General features: G+C 39.5%; 1 long non-coding RNA gene across 1 annotated transcript in view; it reads left to right on the forward strand.

Moving 5' to 3' along the window:
• Positions 1-18,564, forward strand: part of LOC125094749 (uncharacterized) — a 35,067-nt gene extending 16,503 nt beyond the window's left edge. The window contains exon 3 of the long non-coding RNA XR_007125677.1: positions 18,536-18,564. This is a non-coding gene — a long non-coding RNA (uncharacterized LOC125094749). The remainder of the gene's footprint in view (positions 1-18,535) is intronic.
• The last annotated feature ends 1,716 nt before the right edge of the window (positions 18,565-20,280 follow it).

Below are 20,280 nucleotides of genomic sequence, written 5' to 3' on the forward strand. Positions count from 1 at the left end.
CAGGGTCCTGGGATCGAGCCCCGCATCGGGCTCTCTGCTCAGCAGGAAGCCTGCTTCCCTCTCTCTCTGCCTACTTGTGATCTTCTCTCTGTCAAACAAATAAATAAAATCTTAAAAAAATAAAAATAAAAATAAAAAGACCTAAGTCAAGCCCATCAGATATGGCCAAAAGGGAAAAGTCATGTGATAAAAATGCAGCTGGAGGCTCATGCCTTTTTTTTAGAGTGGGGAGGGGCATAGAGCGAGGGAAATAGAGAATCTTAAGCAGGCTCCAGGCTGCACTGACACAGGGCTCCATCTCACTATCCTGAGATTATGACCTGAGCTGAAATCAAGAGTATGACCCTTAACTGACTGAGACACCCAGGCACCCCTGTTCAAATGTTTAAGGAGGGGAAAAGACCTACATGATCTTATTAATTTTGGTAAAAGGTATTCAGTTGTATGTGGCAAGATCAATACAGTAACTTCTTTTAAAAAATTATAAGAGAATACAGCAGTACAGAAAGTAATGATTTGAAGTTTTCCCCCAAAAGAAATGCTCATATATAATGTATATCCATGTGTAACATATATATAACGGATCTGACTTTTCATACCTCAAATAGGTATATTAGCTATATATGAAATAATTGATTTCATATAGAAATCGAAGCAGAGAAAGAATGAGTTTGGGAGGATAACAGGATTAGAATATTTCCTTTCTGAGGGGCACCTGGCGGGCTCAGTGGGTTAAGCCTCTGCCTTCAGCTCAGGTCGTGATCTCAGGGTCCTGGGATCAAGCCCAGCATCTGGCTCTCTGCTCAGCAGGGAGCCTCCTCCCCCACACCCTGCCTGCCTCTCTGCCTACTTGTGATCCCTTCTGTTAAATAAATAAGTAAAATCTTTAAAAAAAAAAAAAAGAATATTTCTTTTCAATAAGTTAGTTTTAGTGAGATAAAATTTACATACAACAAAATAAACCCTTAATTTAAGTGCATTATTAAATGCATATGGAGAAATACACCCATTTCATACATCCATTTAATAACCAATACAAACCAGACAAAACATTACCATTGCCCCCTAAAATTTGTGTCCCACATCTTACCCTGGCCCCAGGCAACCACTGATTTATTTTCTGTCTCTATAGATTACTTTTGACTTTTCCAAAATTTTATATAAATGCAGTCACATATTGTATACTGTTTTGTGTCAGGATTCTTTTTCTTAGTATACCACTTATGAAATTTGGCCAGATTTCTGTATGTGCCAGTAATTTATTCCTTCATATTGTTGGGTATTATACCATTGTATGGCCATATCACAATTTATTTATCCTCTCTCATCTGTTGATGGACATTTGTGTTGTTCCAGTGGTGGTTATTGTATTTTTTAAAGTGACTATAAATATATGTTTATAAGTCTTTATATGAACATATTTTCCCCCCGTCAGGTAAATACCTAAAAGCAGAATTTCTGGGTTCTATGGTAAATGCATAGAAACTTCCCACCTGCCTTCTGAAATGACTGTGTTACAGGACTTTTTCTCCTTTGGTGCCGTGGTTCCTGGTAACGCTACTGGAAGAATGATGACGTAGACCAGACAGAGGGGTAGGCAGCAAGGAAAGTTTATTGAGCGATAATACAAAGTTTGAGTGATAGTACAAAGTTCCTGAAGAGGGAGGGGACCTGAGAGAGTTGCCGCCAGAATTTCTAAGGCTAGGGTTTTTATGGACTTGTTGGCGAGCTGTTTTAATTTGATTAACCCTACCAGGAACCTGGGTACCAAAGGAGAAAAAATCCTGTAACATAGTCATTTTGGAAAGCAGGTGGACATTGTCTTTTTTCAAATTTTTATTGTCTTATTGCATTGGCTAGGCCTTCCAGTATAATCTTAAATAGAAGTGGTGATAGCAGAAAACCTTCTTTTATTCACTTCACTGACCTAGGGGACATTTTGTTATCGTCACTGAGAATGATACTTCCTCCTTTTTTTTTAGGTGCTTTTGTCAAATTGAGCTAGTTCTCTTCTATTCTCAATTTGCTAAAAGGTTTTATCATGAAGTGGTATTGAACTTTATCAAAGTGTATTTTTTTCTGCTTCTATTGAGAGGCTCTTTGCTTTTCTCCCCTTTTATTTTGTTAATGGTGAATTGCATTAACAGATTTTCAAACATTAAACAAACCATATATCTTGGAATAATCCCTATCTGGACATTATATATTATACTTTGTATATATTACTTTTGTCTTATGTTAAGAATAAGTCAAGGATGCATATTATAAACCTTAGAGCAACCACTAAAACATGTAGAAAAAAGAGGCTTAGAGAATAGGACATAGCGGAGATGCAGCTAATTTTGGAGCTGTTTCTCTTCATATCCTTTTTTTCTTTAGTACTCTGTCTTATAAATCCCAGCTGCCTCTGCCTGTTCAAACTCCAATCTCTGCTTTTTTACCTTAGCAAGATCACTCTGCTCTGCTTGTATTTCCTTTCCCTGAGCCACAGTCCAAGAAGTGCCTAAGACAGAAGGCCAGTGTGATTCTTGGGCTCGCTTTGTTTGCCTTGTCTAATGGATTACAGTCCCGTGCTGCAAGTGTCTGAAAATAACTGAAAAATATGTCTTGATTTCTAGTTGTTTAGTGTGGGAGGCAAGCCTGATACCAGTAACTATAATCTTGCTAAAAATGAAAATCACAAGATACTTTTATTTTATTTTTACAAGATAGTTACTTTTGAAAACATAGTTATTCTACCAGTGCTAATATACAAGTAGGTAATCTTACCACAAAAGTAGGTAATGTGATGGTTCAAGAAGAACTATATAATATCAATAATTCAGACTCTTTTGTAACAGAGGTAATAAAAAATCATAAAAGTTAATTACCTTTGCCCAGATATTTGAGGCCTAGCTATAAAAATGGCGTAGGTGAGATGATGGCTTGATGAGAAAAGTTCCACTCAAGACTGGGTAACTAGCCTCTAAACTCAGTGAAAAGAAAAATCTAATATGGAGAGAGAACATAAGCCAATTAAAAACATATATGCTAATTGTAGGAAAACAGTGAAAAAAAGTATTTTCTTTTTTTAAAAGATAAAAGTAAAACAAAAATTGGCTACTTTGAAGCAAGTCACTGAGGGGAGGAAATGATGATCATTAGTCTGAGAACATTTAGGTATAGGCAGAGGATAGAGCCTCAGACCCCTTGGGAACTTTTCTGGTTTAAGGATTCTATGATTAAAAACAAAAACTATAAAAGCCATTACATTAATAGGCCTCATTTATAAACCATCAACTAAAGTATCACCTTATAGACATCCTGTTTCTAGTTTTTAAGAAAAGGCAAAGGCAAAGTCTTTTCTTCATTCTGAGGGTACCTTTATATATTTGGGACATGTACAAATCAAGAGATATAAATTCAAATTGGATTGGAAATAACTTTTGCAAGATATTATATAAATCACATCATTATTATAAATACCATTTTACTTACTTATATAATTCCCATCTCATTAACTCTTCTCTACTTTTCTGTACTTGAAGAAAAAGAAAGTAACTTTGTCCATGATTCCCAGGCTCTTAACTCTTTTTCTTACTTCTAAAAAAGCATCCACAGCGCAGCTATCAGCAGTAGGCTAAGGGATATATATTCTGTCCTTAAAGAGCAAAGAGTTAAACTAAAGGTTGTTCTACATTTATGCATTAATTTATTCTTTCCACAAACCTTTTTTTCCCCATCTAGGTCAGGAATGACAAATAGATTTCATATTTAATACCATCTCCTATTGACTGGTCGTAGCTAATTGGAACTCTGTACTGAGAAGGAAGATGCTTTCTTGGTTCAGCCAGTTTGATTTGTAATTGAATCCTGCCCTGAACTGAGAAAGAGGAGAAAGCAGAAGGAAGGTACATACTTGGTTCAAGGGCTATTACAGTGCATAAGACAAGGTCCTGTTCCTAAGACCTTGGGGGGAATAATTCTAGCAATAATAAAAACTGTAATGATCGTAGTGTACCAATCAGGTCTCAGTCAGAAAAATAAAGTCAACTCCAGGTATTTCGAGTAGGAAGGGATTTAATGGAGGAGATTGGGTAATTATAAAACTGTTGCACAGGCTGGAGGAGAGAAGACAAGGGAAAGCCACCACAGGTCCTCAGCTAGCTTCAGACTGAAGAAGTTGCAAGAACTTAAAATGCTGGCACAGATAATAGCTGTCTGCCACACTGATGCACATGGGAAGCTGAGTTCCAGGCAATGGAGCCAAGAAAAGAACTCAAATCTTCTTTTCAAAATCTTCCTTTCAGTTCACCAGTCTTTCTACACTTTTTTATTTCTCTTCATTAAACATGTACTATCATTGTTCTGACAATACATACTCACCCATGTCTTTATCATTGTTTTGCTAGTTGTTTCCTCTTATTTTTAAGTCCTTAAGTCACAAAAAAACAAACAAGAACCCCCCCAAACCGAAAACCAAAACCAAACAAAACAACAAAAAAACCTGTCTGTTCTATTAAAAACCATATAGACCCTCAGAACTCTTGCTTCTGGATCTTCTACTCTACACATATCTAACTCATTAACACACACTTATTTTGGGGGTAAAAAAATATAATTTTGCTTGAGGAAATAATTTGGCTACAGATAGCAAATTTAATTTGAGATTGGCTATGATTTCTTGGCAATTACTCTGCATTGTTGGAAATTCTTGCAAAGTCAGAAAAATTTAACTTTCAAATTGTTTTAACTGTAATGAAATATTTAGGAGTAGTAAATATGATAATTAATGAAGTTGGCCCAACATTACATTTTGTAGATGCTTAACATGAATTAAACTCAATTTTGCAGTTTTATTTTTGAGGTGAATACATTTTTTTTCTTCAGGTCTCAAACACTAAGTTCTGTGCCTCTGTAGTACTCATTGGCAAATATGGTCCAGAACACTGCACATTTCATTCTTAGATCCTGCTCTCTCTCTCTCTCTCACCAAGCTTAGTTCCTGGAACGGGTGTGAGCCTTTACACATTGTCCCAACGAATGGGATGACCTCCATTATTCCCAAACACTCCCAGGCCTGGTAGACACTCTTCAAGGTTTATCTTCTAAACAGGTTTTTGTTAAACCCACTCACACCACCCATCTTCCTACAGACTGGATCTATTCCTCTCGTCTCATGGAAACTAAAGTTTGATTGAGAACATTTGCTTCCATGTCTGCATCCCTTCTCAAAATAGGAATAATTTGGTGTAACAGTTTATCATAGATCCTTAAATATGTGGAATCCACTACTAAAACATGGTGAATGAATATAAACTTATTAAGTACTTTTCAGGTACCTCCTATATGAAAGACAATATAGGGGATATCAGTGAAGGTTTTAATACCATCCTTACCATTATCCAGATACCTCCATTCTTAAGAGTTTTGATCTGGAGATGAGAATGATAAGTAGCATTCTTTTTTTTTTTTTTAAGATTTTATTTATTTATTTGTTAGAGAGCACCCGAGCACAGGCAGACAGAGTGATAGGCAGAGGCAGAGGGAGAAGCAGGCTCCCTGCTGAGCAAGGAGCCCGATGTGGGACTCGATCCCAGGACGCTGGGATCATGACCTGAACCGAAGGCAGCTGCTCAACCAACTGAGCCACCCAGGCATCCCGATAAGTATCATTCTTTAATTAATTATCTCAACTTAAAATTCTGTACTCAGTGTTATGTGTAAACATTTCTAGTTTATTTTCATATGGTTTTCTTTTTTAAAAACTGGGTAACCAAATGTGTGGACAAAATAACATGGTATAATAATGTGTTCCATTGTGGTATGTTCTCGAATATCAAACATGTTCATATACATAATTTTATTTGAGCCATACAGAGAATATGTCAAAAGCAGAGCTGGTAATATCATCCCCACCTTACAGATAGAGAAATGGATGGTTCAGGAGGCTAATAAGAGGCAGAGGCAGAATTTAGGTTGATATCTAATCCTAGCTCCACTCTCTCACTACACACTTTGCCCCAGGTTCCAGAATGTTAAATTGAAGGCAGAATGGTTATAAATTAGCAAGTGGGATAATTCAGCAGTGAATGTAAATGAGAGTTATAAGATAAATGACATTTAGTGACATTAATTAACTGATTAAATTAAACCTGATATTTTAATCAGAATTTGTTTGTGTAAAGAGCTGGATAAAATGAAATGTAGTTTAACCTAGTTACTTTTAAAATTCCAGTTACCATAACAACTTCTTGTGATTTCAATTAAAGGTAGTCTTTTCTTTATATTATTTTTAGAACTTTAGTTACCATAACAACCAGATGCGTGTATTTGATCAGTTAAATTATTCCCAAAGAGTTAAAGTATGGTGTTCTCCTGGAAACAATCAAAATATGATAAGTGGCATGTCAGGAATTAATGCCCAAATGGTGACGCAGACTCAATTTTTCAAGGAGCTCACATGTGAAATAAACGACCAATGAATCTTCCTTTGTATGTTGGGCTTATGATGTGTCTCAGTTACAGAAATCAAAAAGAGATTATTTATCAATTGGAGGAAAGTGGAGATGTCAGGTTCTGGGGTAATATGAATTGTCAGAGCTACAAAGAGAAATGATGTAAATGATAAATTCGTTTTCACTGGGTTTTGGGACTTTACAGGAAACAATATTACCAGGGCTTTGCCCAAGCTGGGGGTGGGGAGAGGAATTTGGCTTTTCAGGATTGATTACATCTGAAAAGAGCTCTGCCTTTCTGTGCTCATCTGCTCCCTCACTCCTCTGCCCATGCTGGAGATTTTTTTTTTTTTTGTAAGAATTTATTTATTTATTTGACAGAGATCACAAGTAGGCAGAGAGGCAGGCGGTGGGGGTGGTGGGGCTCGATCCCAAGACCCTGAGATCATGACCTGAGCAGAAGGCAGAGGCTTAACCCACTGAGCCACCCAGGCACCCCTGCAGGAGATTTTTTAAAGGAGTCTGCTCCTATGTTGAGAAGCAGTATTCCGGGGGCGCCTGGGTGGCTCAGTGGGTTAAAGCCTCTGCCTTTGGCTTAAGTCATGATCCCAGGATTCTGAGATCCAGCCCCATATCTGACTCTCTGCTCCGTGGGGAGCCTGCTTTCTCCTCTTTCTCTGCCTGCCTCTCTGCCTACTTGTGATCTCTGTCAAATAAATAAATAAAATATTTTTAAAAAAAGAAGCAGTATTCCGCGTATCTACTACATACTGAGAGGCTCTGCAATTAGACATTAGGTACAAAGGAGTTCAGAGACAAAGGAATGGCAGGCAGAGAGGAAAGAGACTGCTGGGGAAGGGTTAAGGTACAGTTAAGGTGGCCAACCAAGTAAGGGGGGCAGAAGAGAAGGAGGGGCAAGGTAGGAAAAACAACCGCATGTGTAGCCATACAGCCCCTGGTAAGACATAAATAGGCCTACGTTTAAAGAGCTGATGGCTACCACTTTCCATATCACTTCCAATTATACGGAGATTGTCCTGACATATTGGGCCCAAATGCACCACTAAGTAACATCAGGAAAATTCCTTTGCTCTTGGAATCAAAGTCCCTCACCTGTTTGAGGTAAATTGGCCCTCCCAGGCAGATGTCTTTCTTTATTTGATGGGCACCCATCCACCATGGAGGTAGTTAAGGTCAAAAGGCACATCTGGTTGCCCTCAAGGAAGGGCCGAGTTGCCCATTATGTGACAGATAAAGATGGCCTCTCCCTGTTATTTGCCCTCTGCCCATAAAATGCGGAGGAGAGAGCTGTCTTTTTACCCACATCCTGACGGCAGTAGCAATAGACTGATGGTAGGAGTGTCAACTGTGGATTCCGGGTTTAATTATAGTCCTCTTGCTTAATGAGGTTTCATGAGGAGGAGGGGGTGGGGGATTCGTGCATGCTCATGTGGCTGGGGGTTATTTAATTAAAAAACAATAAAGCTGCCAGCTGCTGCTGGTTAACAATCTGGAACCCTCCTCGTCCTCCACACAGACAAGAGCACGTCGCAGAGAGATGAGGCCTCTCTAACCTGCCGTGTGCTGAGGTTCTGTTCTCACCCCTACATCACACCACCCATTTCCTTCCCCAGCTCTCTTTGGCTGCCAGAAACATTGCTGTCGGAAAAATCTACAGAGCCAGACTATTGAAAAAAAAAAAAATCCTATCCACCCTCTTTCCTAGGTGTGCTTGTTGGGAAACAAAAAACATGCCTCTGGAAATAGGCACAGGCAAACTGAACAGAAACTAGTATTTTCCAGTTCCTATCCCCTCTGTGTATCCTGACTATGGATTTGGGAGGGGGTATCTCTCACTTTGTTTTGAGAAGAGGATGGGCATGTGGTCTCCTACTGGTGTGGTTCCCAGTCAAGAGTTCCTAACTCTTCCCTACTTTTAATAATCACCTGGGAGCTAGTTTAAGTATATATATGATTTAAAATACATACACACAGGGAGGAGTCAAGATGGCGGAGAAGTAGCAGGCTGAGACTACTTCGGGTAGCGGGAGATCAGCTAAATAGCTTATCTAAAGATTGCAAACACCTACAAATCCAACGGGAGATTGAAGAGAAGAAGAACAGCAATTCCAGAAACAGAAAATCAACCACTTTCTGCAAGGTAGGACTGGCGGAGAAGTGAATCCAAAGCGACGGGAAGATAGACCGCGGGGGGAGGGGCCGGCTCCCGGCGAGCAGCAGAGCAACGGAGCAAAATCAGGACTTTTAAAAGTCTGTTCCGCTGAGGGACATCGCTCCAGAGGCTTAACTGGGGTGAAGCCCAGGCGGGGTAAGCGAGGCCTCAGGTCCCGCAGGGTCGCAGAAGGATCGGGGGTGTCTCAGTGTCGCAGAGCTTATCGGTATTCGAACGGGGAAGCCGGCTGAAGAGACAGAGCCGAGGAGTGACTCTCAGCTCAGGGTTGCCTTGAACCGGTCGCAGGCTCGGTCAGCTCGGAGCGCGGCCAGAGGCCAGGGTGACGGGAGTCATTCGGTGCTGTTCTCTGAGGGCGCACTGAGGAGTGGGGCCCCGGGCTCTCGGCTCCTCCGGGCCGGAGACCGGGAGGCCGCCATCTTTATTCCCGTCCTCCGGACTCTACGGAAAGCGCTCAGGGAACAAAAGCTCCCGAAAGCAAACCCAGCAAACCCGAGCAGATTACTCAGCCCGGCCCCGGGTAAGGGCGGTGCAACTCCGCCTGGGGCAAAGACGCTTGAGAATCACTACAACGGGCCCCTCCCCCAGAAGATCAACGGGAAACCCAGCCAGGACCAAGTTCACCTACCAAGGAGAACGGCGGAATTACAGAGGAGAAGAAAGCAAAGCACGGAACTCATGGCTTTCTCCCCATGATTTTTTAGCCTTGCAGTTAATTTAATTTTTTTTTCTTTTTCAATTTTTTTTTCTTTTCTCTTCTTCCGCTAAATTTTTTTTTAACTTTTACCGTTTTCTTTTTTTAACGTTTTTTAAATAGTTTATCTAATATATATATATTTTTTCCTCTTTTTATATTTTTTCTTTATCGGCTTTCTTTTTTTTAATAGCTTTTTTTTTTTCTTTCTTTCTGAACCCCTTTTTATCCCCTTTTTCCCCCCTCACAATTCAGGATCTCTTCTGATTTGGCTAAAGCATATTTTCCTGGGGTTGTTGCCACCCTTTTAGTATTTTACTTGCTCCTTCATATACTCTTATCTGGACAAAATGACAAGGCGGAAAAATTCACAACAAAAAAAAGAACAAGAGGCAATACCAAAGGCTAGGGACCTAATCAATACAGACATTGGTAATATGTCAGATATAGAGTTCAGAATGATGATTCTCAAGGTTCTAGCCGGGCTTGAAAACGGCATGGAAGATATTAAAGCAACCCTCTCGGGAGATATAAAAGCCCTTTCTGGAGAAATAAAAGAACTAAAATCTAACCAAGTTGAAATCAAAAAAGCTATTAATGAGGTGCAATCAAAAATGGAGGCTCTCACTGCTAGGATAAATGAGGCAGAAGAAAGAATTAGCGATATAGAAGACCAAATGACAGAGAATAAAGAAGCTGAGCAAAAGAGGGACAAACAGCTACTGGACCACGAGGGGAGAATTCGAGAGATAAGTGACACCATAAGACGAAACAACATTAGAATAATTGGGATTCCAGAAGAAGAGGAAACAGAGAGGGGAGCAGAAGGTATATTGGAGAGAATTATTGGAGAGAATTTCCCCAATATGGCAAAGGGAACAAGCATCAAAATCCAGGAGGTTCAGAGAACCCCCCTCAAAATCAATAAGAATAGGTCTACACCACGTCACCTAATAGTAAAATTGACAAGTCTTAGTGACAAAGAAAAGATCCTGAAAGCAGCCCGGGAAAAGAAGTCTGTAACGTACAATGGTAAAAATATTAGATTGGCAGCAGACTTATCCACAGAGACCTGGCAGGCCAGAAAGAGCTGGCATGATATATTCAGAGTACTAAATGAGAAAAACATGCAGCCAAGAATACTATATCCAGCTAGGCTATCATTGAAAATAGAAGGAGAGATTAAAAGCTTCCAGGACAAACAAAAACTGAAAGAATTTGCAAATACCAAACCAGCTCTACAGGAAATATTGAAAGGGGTCCTCTAAGCAAAGAGAGACCCTCAAAGTAGTAGATCAGAAAGAAACAGAGACAATATACAATAACAGTCACCTTACAGGCAATACAATGGCACTAAATTCATATCTCTCAATACTTACCCTGAATGTTAATGGGCTAAATGCCCCAATCAAAGACACAGGGTATCAGAATGGATAAAAAAACAAAAACCATCTATATGTTGCCTACAAGAAACTCATCTTACACCCGAAGACACCTCCAGGTTTAAAGTGAGGGGGTGGAAAAGAATTTACCATGCTAATGGACATCAGAAGAAAGCAGGAGTGGCAATCCTTATATCAGATCAATTAGATTTTAAGCCAAAGACTATAATAAGAGATGAGGAAGGACACTATATCATACTCAAAGGAACTGTCCAACAAGAAGATCTAACAATTTTAAATATCTATGCCCCTAACGTGGGAGCAGCCAACTATATAAACCAATTAATAACAAAATCAAAGAAACACATCGACAAGAATACAATAATAGTAGGGGATTTTAACACTCCCCTCACTGAAATGGACAGATCATCCAAGCAAAAGATCAACAAGGAAATCAAGGCCTTAAATGACACACTGGACCAGATGGACATCACAGATATATTCAGAACATTTCATCCCAAAGCAACAGAATACACATTCTTCTCTAGTGCACATGGAACATTCTCCAGAATAGATCACATTCTTGGTCCTAAATCAAGTCTCAACCGGTATCAAAAGATTGGAATCATTCCCTGCATATTTTCAGACCACAATGCTCTAAAGCTAGAACTCAATAACAAGAGGAAATTTGGAAAGAACCCAAATACATGGAGACTAAACAGCATCCTTCTAAAGAATGAATGGGTCAACCAGGAAATCAAAGAAGAATTGAAAAAATTTATGGAAACAAATGATAATGAAAACACAACAGTTCAGAATCTGTGGGACACAACAAAGGCAGTCCTGAGAGGAAAATATATAGCGGTACAAGCCTTTCTCAAGAAACAAGAAAGGTCTCAGGTACACAACCTAACCCTACACCTAAAGGAGCTGGAGAAAGAACAAGAAAGAAACCCTAAACCCAGCAGGAGAGAGAAATCATAAAGATCAGAGCAGAAATCAATGAAATAGAAACCAAAAAAACAATAGAACAAATCAACGAAACTAGGAGCTGGTTCTTTGAAAGAATTAATAAGATTGATAAACCCCTGGCCAGACTTATCAAAAAGAAAAGAGAGAGGACCCAAATAAATAAAATCATGAATGAAAGAGGAGAGATCACAACGAACACCAAGAAATACAGACAATTATAAGAACATACTATGAGCAACTCTACGCCAACAAATTTGACAATCTGGAAGAAATGGATGCATTCCTAGAGACATATAAACTACCACAACTGAACCAGGAAGAAATAGAAAGCCTGAACAGACCCATAACCAGTAAGGAGATTGAAACAGTCATCAAAAATCTCCAAACAAACAAAAGCCCAGGGCCAGACGGCTTCCCGGGGGAATTCTACCAAACATTTAAAGAAGAACTAATTCCTATTCTCCTGAAACTGTTCCAAAAAATAGCAATAGAAGGAAAACTTCCAAACTCATTTTATGAGGCCAGCATCACCTTGATCCCCAAACCAGACAAGGATCCCAACAAAAAAGAGAACTACAGACCAATATCCTTGATGAACACAGATGCAAAAATTCTCGCCAAAATACTAGCCAATAGGATTCAACAGTACGTTAAAAGGATTATTCACCACGACCAAGTGGGATTTATTCCAGGGCTGCAAGGCTGGTTCAACATCCGCAAATCAATCAATGTGATACAACACATTAATAAAAGAAAGAACAAGAACCATATGATACTCTCCATAGATGCTGAAAAAGCATTTGACAAAGTACAGCATCCCTTCCTGATCAAAACTCTTCAAAGTGTAGGGATAGAGGGCACATACCTCAATATTATCAAAGCCATCTATGAAAAACCCACCGCAAATATCATTCTCAATGGAGAAAAACTGAAAGCTTTTCCGCTAAGGTCAGGAACACGGCAGGGATGTCCGTTATCACCACTGCTATTCAACATAGTACTAGAAGTCCTAGCCTCAGCAATCAGACAACAAAAGGAAATTAAAGGCATCCAAATCGGCAAAGAAGCAGTCAAACTATCACTCTTCGCAGATGATATGATACTCTATGTGGAAAACCCAAAAGACTCCACTCCAAAACTGCTAGAACTTGTACAGGAATTCAGTCAAGTGTCAGGATATAAATCAATGCACAGAAATCAGTTGCATTTCTCTACACCAACAACAAGACAGAAGAAAGAGAAATTAAGGAGTCCATCCCATTTACAATTGCACCCAAAACTATAAGATACCTAGGAATAAACCTAACCAAAGAGACTAAGAATCTATACTCAGAAAACTATAAAGTACTCATGAAAGAAATTGAGGAAGACACAAAGAAATGGAAAAATGTTCCATGCTCCTGGATTGGAAGAATAAATATTGTGAAAATGTCTATGCTACCTAAAGCAATCTACACATTTAATGCAATTCCTATCAAAGTACCATCCATTTTTTTCAAAGAAATGGAACAAATAATCCTAAAATTTATATGGAACCAGAAAAGACCTCGAATAGCCAAAGGAATATTGAAAAAGAAAGCCAAAGTTGGTGGCATCACAATTCCGGACTTCAAGCTCTATTACAAAGCTGTCATCATCAAGACAGCATGGTACTGGCACAAAAACAGACACATAGATCAATGGAACAGAATAGAGAGCCCAGAAATGGACCCTCAACTCTATGGTCAACTCATCTTCGACAAAGCAGGAAAGAATGTCCAATGGAACAAAGACAGCCTCTTCAATAAATGGTGTTGGGAAAATTGGACAGCCACATGCAGAAAAATGAAATTGGATCATTTCCTTACACCACACACGAAAATAGACTCAAAATGGATGAAGGATCTCAATGTGAGAAAGGAATCCATCAAAATCCTCGAGGAGAACACAGGCAGCAACCTCTTCGACGTCAGCCGCAGCAACATCTTCCTAGGAACATCACCAAAGGCAAGGGAAGCAAGGGCAAAAATGAACTTTTGGGATTTTATCAAGATCAAAAGCTTTTGCACAGCAAAGGAAACAGTTAACAAAACCAAAAGACAACTGACAGAATGGGAGAAGATATTTGCAAATGACATATCAGATAAAGGGCTAGTGTCCAAAATCTATAAAGAACTTAGCAAACTCAACACCCAAAGAACAAATAATCCAATCAAGAAATGGGCAGAGGACATGAACAGACATTTCTGCAAAGAAGACATCCAGATGGCCAACAGACACATGAAAAAGTGCTCCGTATCACTCGGCATCAGGGAAATACAAATCAAAACCACCATGAGATATCACCTCACACCAGTCAGAATGGCTAAAATTAACAAGTCAGGAAATGACAGATGCTGGCGAGGATGCGGAGAAAGGGGAACCCTCCTACACTGTTGGTGGGAATGCAAGCTGGTGCAACCACTCTGGAAAACAGCATGGAGGTTCCTCAAAATGTTGAAAATAGAACTACCCTATGACCCTGCAATTGCACTGCTGGGTATTTACCCTAAAGATACAAACATAGTGATTCGAAGGGGCACATGCACCCGAATGTTTATAGCAGCAATGTCTACAATAGCCAAACTATGGAAAGAACCTAGATGTCCATCTACAGACGAATGGATAAAGAAGATGTGGTATATATACACAATGGAATACTATGCAGCCATCAAAAGAAATGAAATCTTGCCATTTGCGACGACGTGGATGGAACTAGAGGGTATCATGCTTAGCAAAATAAGTCAATCGGAGAAAGACAACTATCATATGATCTCCCTGATATGAGGGAGAGGAGATGCAACATGGAGGGTTAAGGGGGTAGGAGAAGAGTAAATGAAACAAGATGGGATTGGGAGGGAGACAAACCATAAGTGACTCTTAATCTCACAAAACAAACTGAGGGTTGATGGGGGGAGGGGGTTGGGAGAGGGGGTGGGGTTATGGATATCGGGGAGGGTATGTGCTATGGTGAGTGTTGTGAAGTGTGTAAACCTGGCGATTTGCAGACCTGTACCCCTGGGGATAAAAATATATGTTTATAAAGCTGCAAAAAAAAAAAAAAAAAAAAAAGAAAGAAAGGATGAATCCCCAAGTTTTGTAGCAACATGGATGGGACTGGAAGAGATTATGCTGAGTGAAATAAGTCAAGCAGAGAGAGTCAATTATCATATGGTTTCACTTATTTGTGGAGCATAACAAATAGCATGGAGGACAAAGGGAGATGGAGAGGAGAAGGGAGTTGAGGGAAATTGGAAGGGGAGGTGAACCATGAGAGACTATGGACTCTGAAAAACGATCTGAGAATTTTGAAGGGGTGGGGGGTGGGAGGTTGGGGGGCACCAGGTGGTGGGTATTGTAGAGGGCACGGATTGCATGGAGCACTGGGTGTGGTGCAAAAATAATGAATACTGTTATGCTGAAAAAAAATAAAAAATTTAATAAAATTCTTTAAAAAAAAAAAAAAAAAATACATACACACATAGCTTCTCAGGCTCTTCCCTGGAGCTTCTGAATAAATTTGTTTCTGAATCTGTACTGTTTTTCTTTCTTTTCTTCCTCCTCCTCCTCCTCCACTTCCTCCTCCTCCTCCTTCTTCTTCTTTAGCTGGGCGGTGGGAAGGGGCAGACGGAGAGGGAGACAGAGAATCTTAAGCAGGCTCCACACCCAGCCAGAAGCAGACCCAGGGCTTGATCTTAACCCTGAGATCATAACCTAAGCCAAAATCAAGAGTCAGGCGCTTAACTGACTGAGCCACCCAGGGGCCCCACAGAATCTGTGCTGTTAATAAGGGCCTTAGTTATTTTTCAATCAGAAAAATTTAAGAAATTCTCTTCTCTCATTGCCTGTTCACGTAAGGGACCAGAGCAGGGACTGGAGAAAAGAGGGTGAAACAGAAAGGTCCTTTGGTGAGAGTAGTCTTCGCCTTTGATATTTCAGTTACCAACAAAGGACCAAAGTCTGTCTATGATTTTCACTTTCAGTGGAATCCCCCATCTCCTAATGTAGCCTCCTCCGCTAATGGGAAAGCGATGTAAGTACACTCTGTGTGTGTGGCGGTGGAGAAACCATGTTACTGATGAGGTGTGATACCGAACAACATTATTATTTCTACTAGAAGTTGAACACTTCTTATGGCAAATTTTTGACTCCCTAGTGTGGTACTTAAACCAGGAGGCCCCACTTACTAATTAGTCAGGTTTGTGACAGACTGCCAGGTTTCCCTCCTTAATAAGTGACAACCATACCTTTTGCCTGGGACTGTCTAGGTTTTAGGACTAAAAATCCCATCCTGGGTAACCTCTCAGTCCCCGGCCAGTAAGGCACTGGTCATTCTACCCTCTAGTAATCTAGTAACTGGCCTACAGTAACAGTGCCTTTCTTAGGATTACTGAGTCTTGGGGTGTCATCCACCTTGGGATACTTGGCCTCACAAGTGCATTCTCTGGACCCAATTTAGTACCCTGTCCCCAGTTTTCTCCTCTTCACCTATCTCTTGGCCAGACAATCAGTTTATACTCTTCCCAGCTTTGAATCATCTAATCTTCCTGCTCAGCAGACTTGTGGGTCTGCAAGCCCTATATTCTCCAAATCAAGAATCTTCTGAGACTTTTGCCCTTTTAAGTCCATCAAGTAGGCTGGCCTGGGATTAAATCATCTTTGTAATTACATTTTATTTGCATTTCTAATGTACGATTTGCATGACAATTGTTTATGTCTCAGTCACATTGGCTCTGATCTAATCCATATTTATCTGTGAGGAAGAGAACTATAATAGCAAAATGCTGTGGGCTCCTCTTCAGAAAAGCTGACTCCAAATCCTGGCCCTGACATTTCCATGCTCAGCAAATTTAGATCAACCAGTTTAGTCACATGAAAAATGGAGATGCTGTTACGGGTTGAATTGTGTCCCCCACCAAATTCATATGTTGAAGATCTAACCTCCAGTACCTCAGAATATGATCTTCTTTGGAAATAAGGTTGTTGCAGATTTAAGTAGTTAAGATGAGGTCATACTGGAGTAGGGTGGGCCCCTAGTCCAACATGACTGGTGTCCTTATAAAAAAGAGAAAGTTGGAGATGCACACACATAAGCAGAATACCATGAGAAGACAGGGGACAGGCTACCACAAGTCAAGAAACTACCTGGAAGTTTTACCAAATAGGTAATAGGTGAGAGGCCCAGAACTACCTTCCCTAGGACCTTCAGAGGGAGCATGGCCTTGCCCACACCATGATCTAGGACTTTTAGCCTTCAGAACTATAAAATATTTCTGTTGTTAAGCTACTCGGCATGTGGTACCTTGTTATAGCAGCTTTAGCAAACTCATACAGATTATAAAACCTATTTCAGAGGACTTTTCTGAGGATTAAATATATGTGATTATTTATGTGAAAGTACTTGGTACATGGGAATCATTAGTGAGTAAGAGGAAAATAATATGGAACAGTAAGTTACTAGGAAATTATGTGCTTGGAGTTGCAGTGTCAGAGTTCCAACTCCATTTCCCACTCTCTTACAACAGCAAACCACTTCCACCTCTAAGTTCTTTGATCCTCATTTTTCTTCTGTAAAATGGATATAATGGTACAAACTTCACTCTATAGCTGTGATGATTAAGAGAACATGTGAAAATGCCTTAACCGGCTTATAACCAAGGGTCACGTGGCTTTTGCCCTTGCAATGTAGAAGGTACAAAACCATAAGCTGCCTCTTCTCTCAGCAGCTACCCCCACCTATGCCCCCATAGCCCCTCATCCAAGGCCAAGAGCTATGGCAGCTGACAGATAAATGGAACTTGAGATACTGCCAACCCTTTGTGTGCTGGGGGAAGGTGGAACCATAAGGACTACCGCTTTCCTTTCTTTCTCCCTGCCTACCCTCCCACTTGAGGGCAACTTTCATGCTTCTTTTCCTGAGGATCAAAAGAGCTATGACTCTGATTGTTAATGGTTTAAACCCCCTTTCCTTTCTTTTTTGGAAGAAACAATTTGATAGCTATAATTATTCCCACAGACCCAATTATTTTCACAGAAATTAAATATATCTGTGGTAGTACTTCAATAGATCAATGTGTTTGTTACACTATCAAAACCACTTTTTTTCCCCTTGCTCTGTTGAAGAAATGAACAATTGCGTGCCAGATTGCAGAACTGAGGTTTTGTTTCATATTTACTGCTAGCAGGCACGTTTGCTCTTTGGAAAAAAAGCACCGAGCAGGGCCACTTGTATCCAATAAAACTCATGATTGCAATTCATGTACAACCCCTCCCCCAGAATTAAGCATATAATATTGCTAAGAAAATATTAGCTCCAAAATGAATATCTAAAGCCTTCAAATATGAATGCCCTTTGAGCCAATAAGTCTACTTATAGAAATTTTTCCTAAGGAAAGAAATATTCAAGTGTTCAATGATGCAAGGATTTGTATATTAAGAATATTCAGTAGGAAAAAGAGTATTCAGTGGAGATTATATTTTTTTAAAGAAACCCTAAATTTCATTTGTGGAAAATTAGTCCAATCAAGTATGGTTCATTTTATTAATTACATGTCATCTAACCATTAATAATGGAAAATTAGATTTCTGTCTATTGACACAGAAAAACTTTTACCATGTATGGTTAAACAAACCAAGTTTAGAACAGTATATAAAATATTATTCCAGGCTTGCGCTTAATGTTTAGGTATATGGAAATGGAGAGTACGAGAGAAAAAAAATGAGAAAGGAAGACAAAGGACATATACCAAAATATTCATAGTGGTTATTTCTGCGTAGAAATATTATTACCGATTTTTGTATTGTTCTTCATTCCTTTCTCTTTTTTTTTTCATTTTTTAAGTGAATGTGCATTATCTTTATAATCAGAAAAGATTATTAAAGCCATCAGAAAGGATGAATACCCAACTTTTGTATCACCATGGACAGGACTGGAGGAGATTATGCTGAGTGAAATAAGTCAAGCAGAGAGAGTCAATTATATGATTTCACTTACTTGTGTAGCATAAGAAATAACATGGAGGACATTAGAAGAAGGAATGGAAAAGTGAACTGGAGTAAACTGGAGGGCGAGATGAAGCATGATAGATTGTGGACTCTGAGAAACAAACAGGGTTTTGGAGGGGAGGGGGTGGAGGGTTAGGTGAGCCTGGTGGTGGGTATTAAGGAGGACATGTATTGCATGGAGTACTGGGTGTGGTGCATAAACAGTGAATCTTAGAACACTGAAAACAAAAAAATTAAGATGTGAAAAAAAACTTATGAAAATTATACACATAAAGTTTATAATAAATTAAAACTCTTGGCATTCAGAACAACAACAACAACAAAAAAATAAAACCAACATTATTAGCCCAAAAACCTTAAGAGACATTACTTTAAATCAAAGGAAGCAACAGGGTACAGCATTTCCCACACCATGTTTTGAAATACGTAATAGGAATTCTTTGAAGCAAGAGTTTCATGGTAAAAATAAGTTGAGAAAACAGTTTTTATTCTCTCTCGCAATATATATGGTGTTGGACGTTAAGGACTTTTGTGGTGATCATTTTTCAATGTATACAAATACTGAGTCACATGGTATACCTGCAACTAAGATAAGATAATGTTGCATGTCAATTATACCTCACTAAAAAATATATAGCTCGTATAGACACAGTGAATCAGTGCCTCACTCACCTGTCAATTCCACATGCATCCTTTATATTATGCATATATATTTACATTTTCTTAGTTTTAAAATGTTCTAGAATGGATCTCCACATTTCACCTGGTGTTGGCAAGGCAGAGGATATATTCAAGTTTTCTCATTGGTTTTCTTCCTTACACTCCTGAGGCTCACCAGAACCCTACATCCTTAGGATGAAATCAGCAACCATGGTAGTCTGGTGAGGATTGGTGACCATTTAGTTGATCCTTTCCACTTACATTGTGAAAGTGCCAGTGAGTTACAGCATCAGATCCATAAGCAGCTTGCCTTCAACCAGTGTCTATTTCCTATTGCCTCCTGGGCTGACAGAATCCATACCACAGAATTCATGGAAGTACCAACAATCTAAGAGAAAATGGAAGCTTTGAAAGGACACACTACCCTTCTTGGCTTAGATTTCTTTCCAACAACTTCCATCCCATCAGTCAAGTGATATCTGACATGAATGGTGCCACTAAATCATCAGAAAAAACTTTTCCTGAGAATTTAATTGGAAATACCAATCCTGGCCTTCTAACCCTTTTCAACACAATAAAATTCCTCCTACAATAAGCAACCATGTTGTACCAGTAAGCCATGTCCCAAGAGGCCTGAGAGCCCATCTGCAACACAGTATATAATTTCTATCTACAGGCAGCTCTTAGGCATAAATGCGGTTGCATATAAAGGCTGTAGCTCTTACACTCTAGCAAAATGAGTCAAGAAACTTAGGTACAAGTCAGTATAGGGGAAAGGGAGGGCTCAAAGAGATGTAAGGGATGACTCATATTCTTAATGGGCTTGCAACCAAGTTGGAGATAAAATTGTTACTTTTTTTTTTTTTTTTTTTTAATTTTTAAGGTAAAGGCCTTCTAATAATAGCTATCTGTGGCAGGTGC

This window comes from Lutra lutra, chromosome 3 (genome assembly GCF_902655055.1).
Source record: "Lutra lutra chromosome 3, mLutLut1.2, whole genome shotgun sequence".
Classification (NCBI taxonomy): domain Eukaryota; kingdom Metazoa; phylum Chordata; class Mammalia; order Carnivora; family Mustelidae; genus Lutra; species Lutra lutra.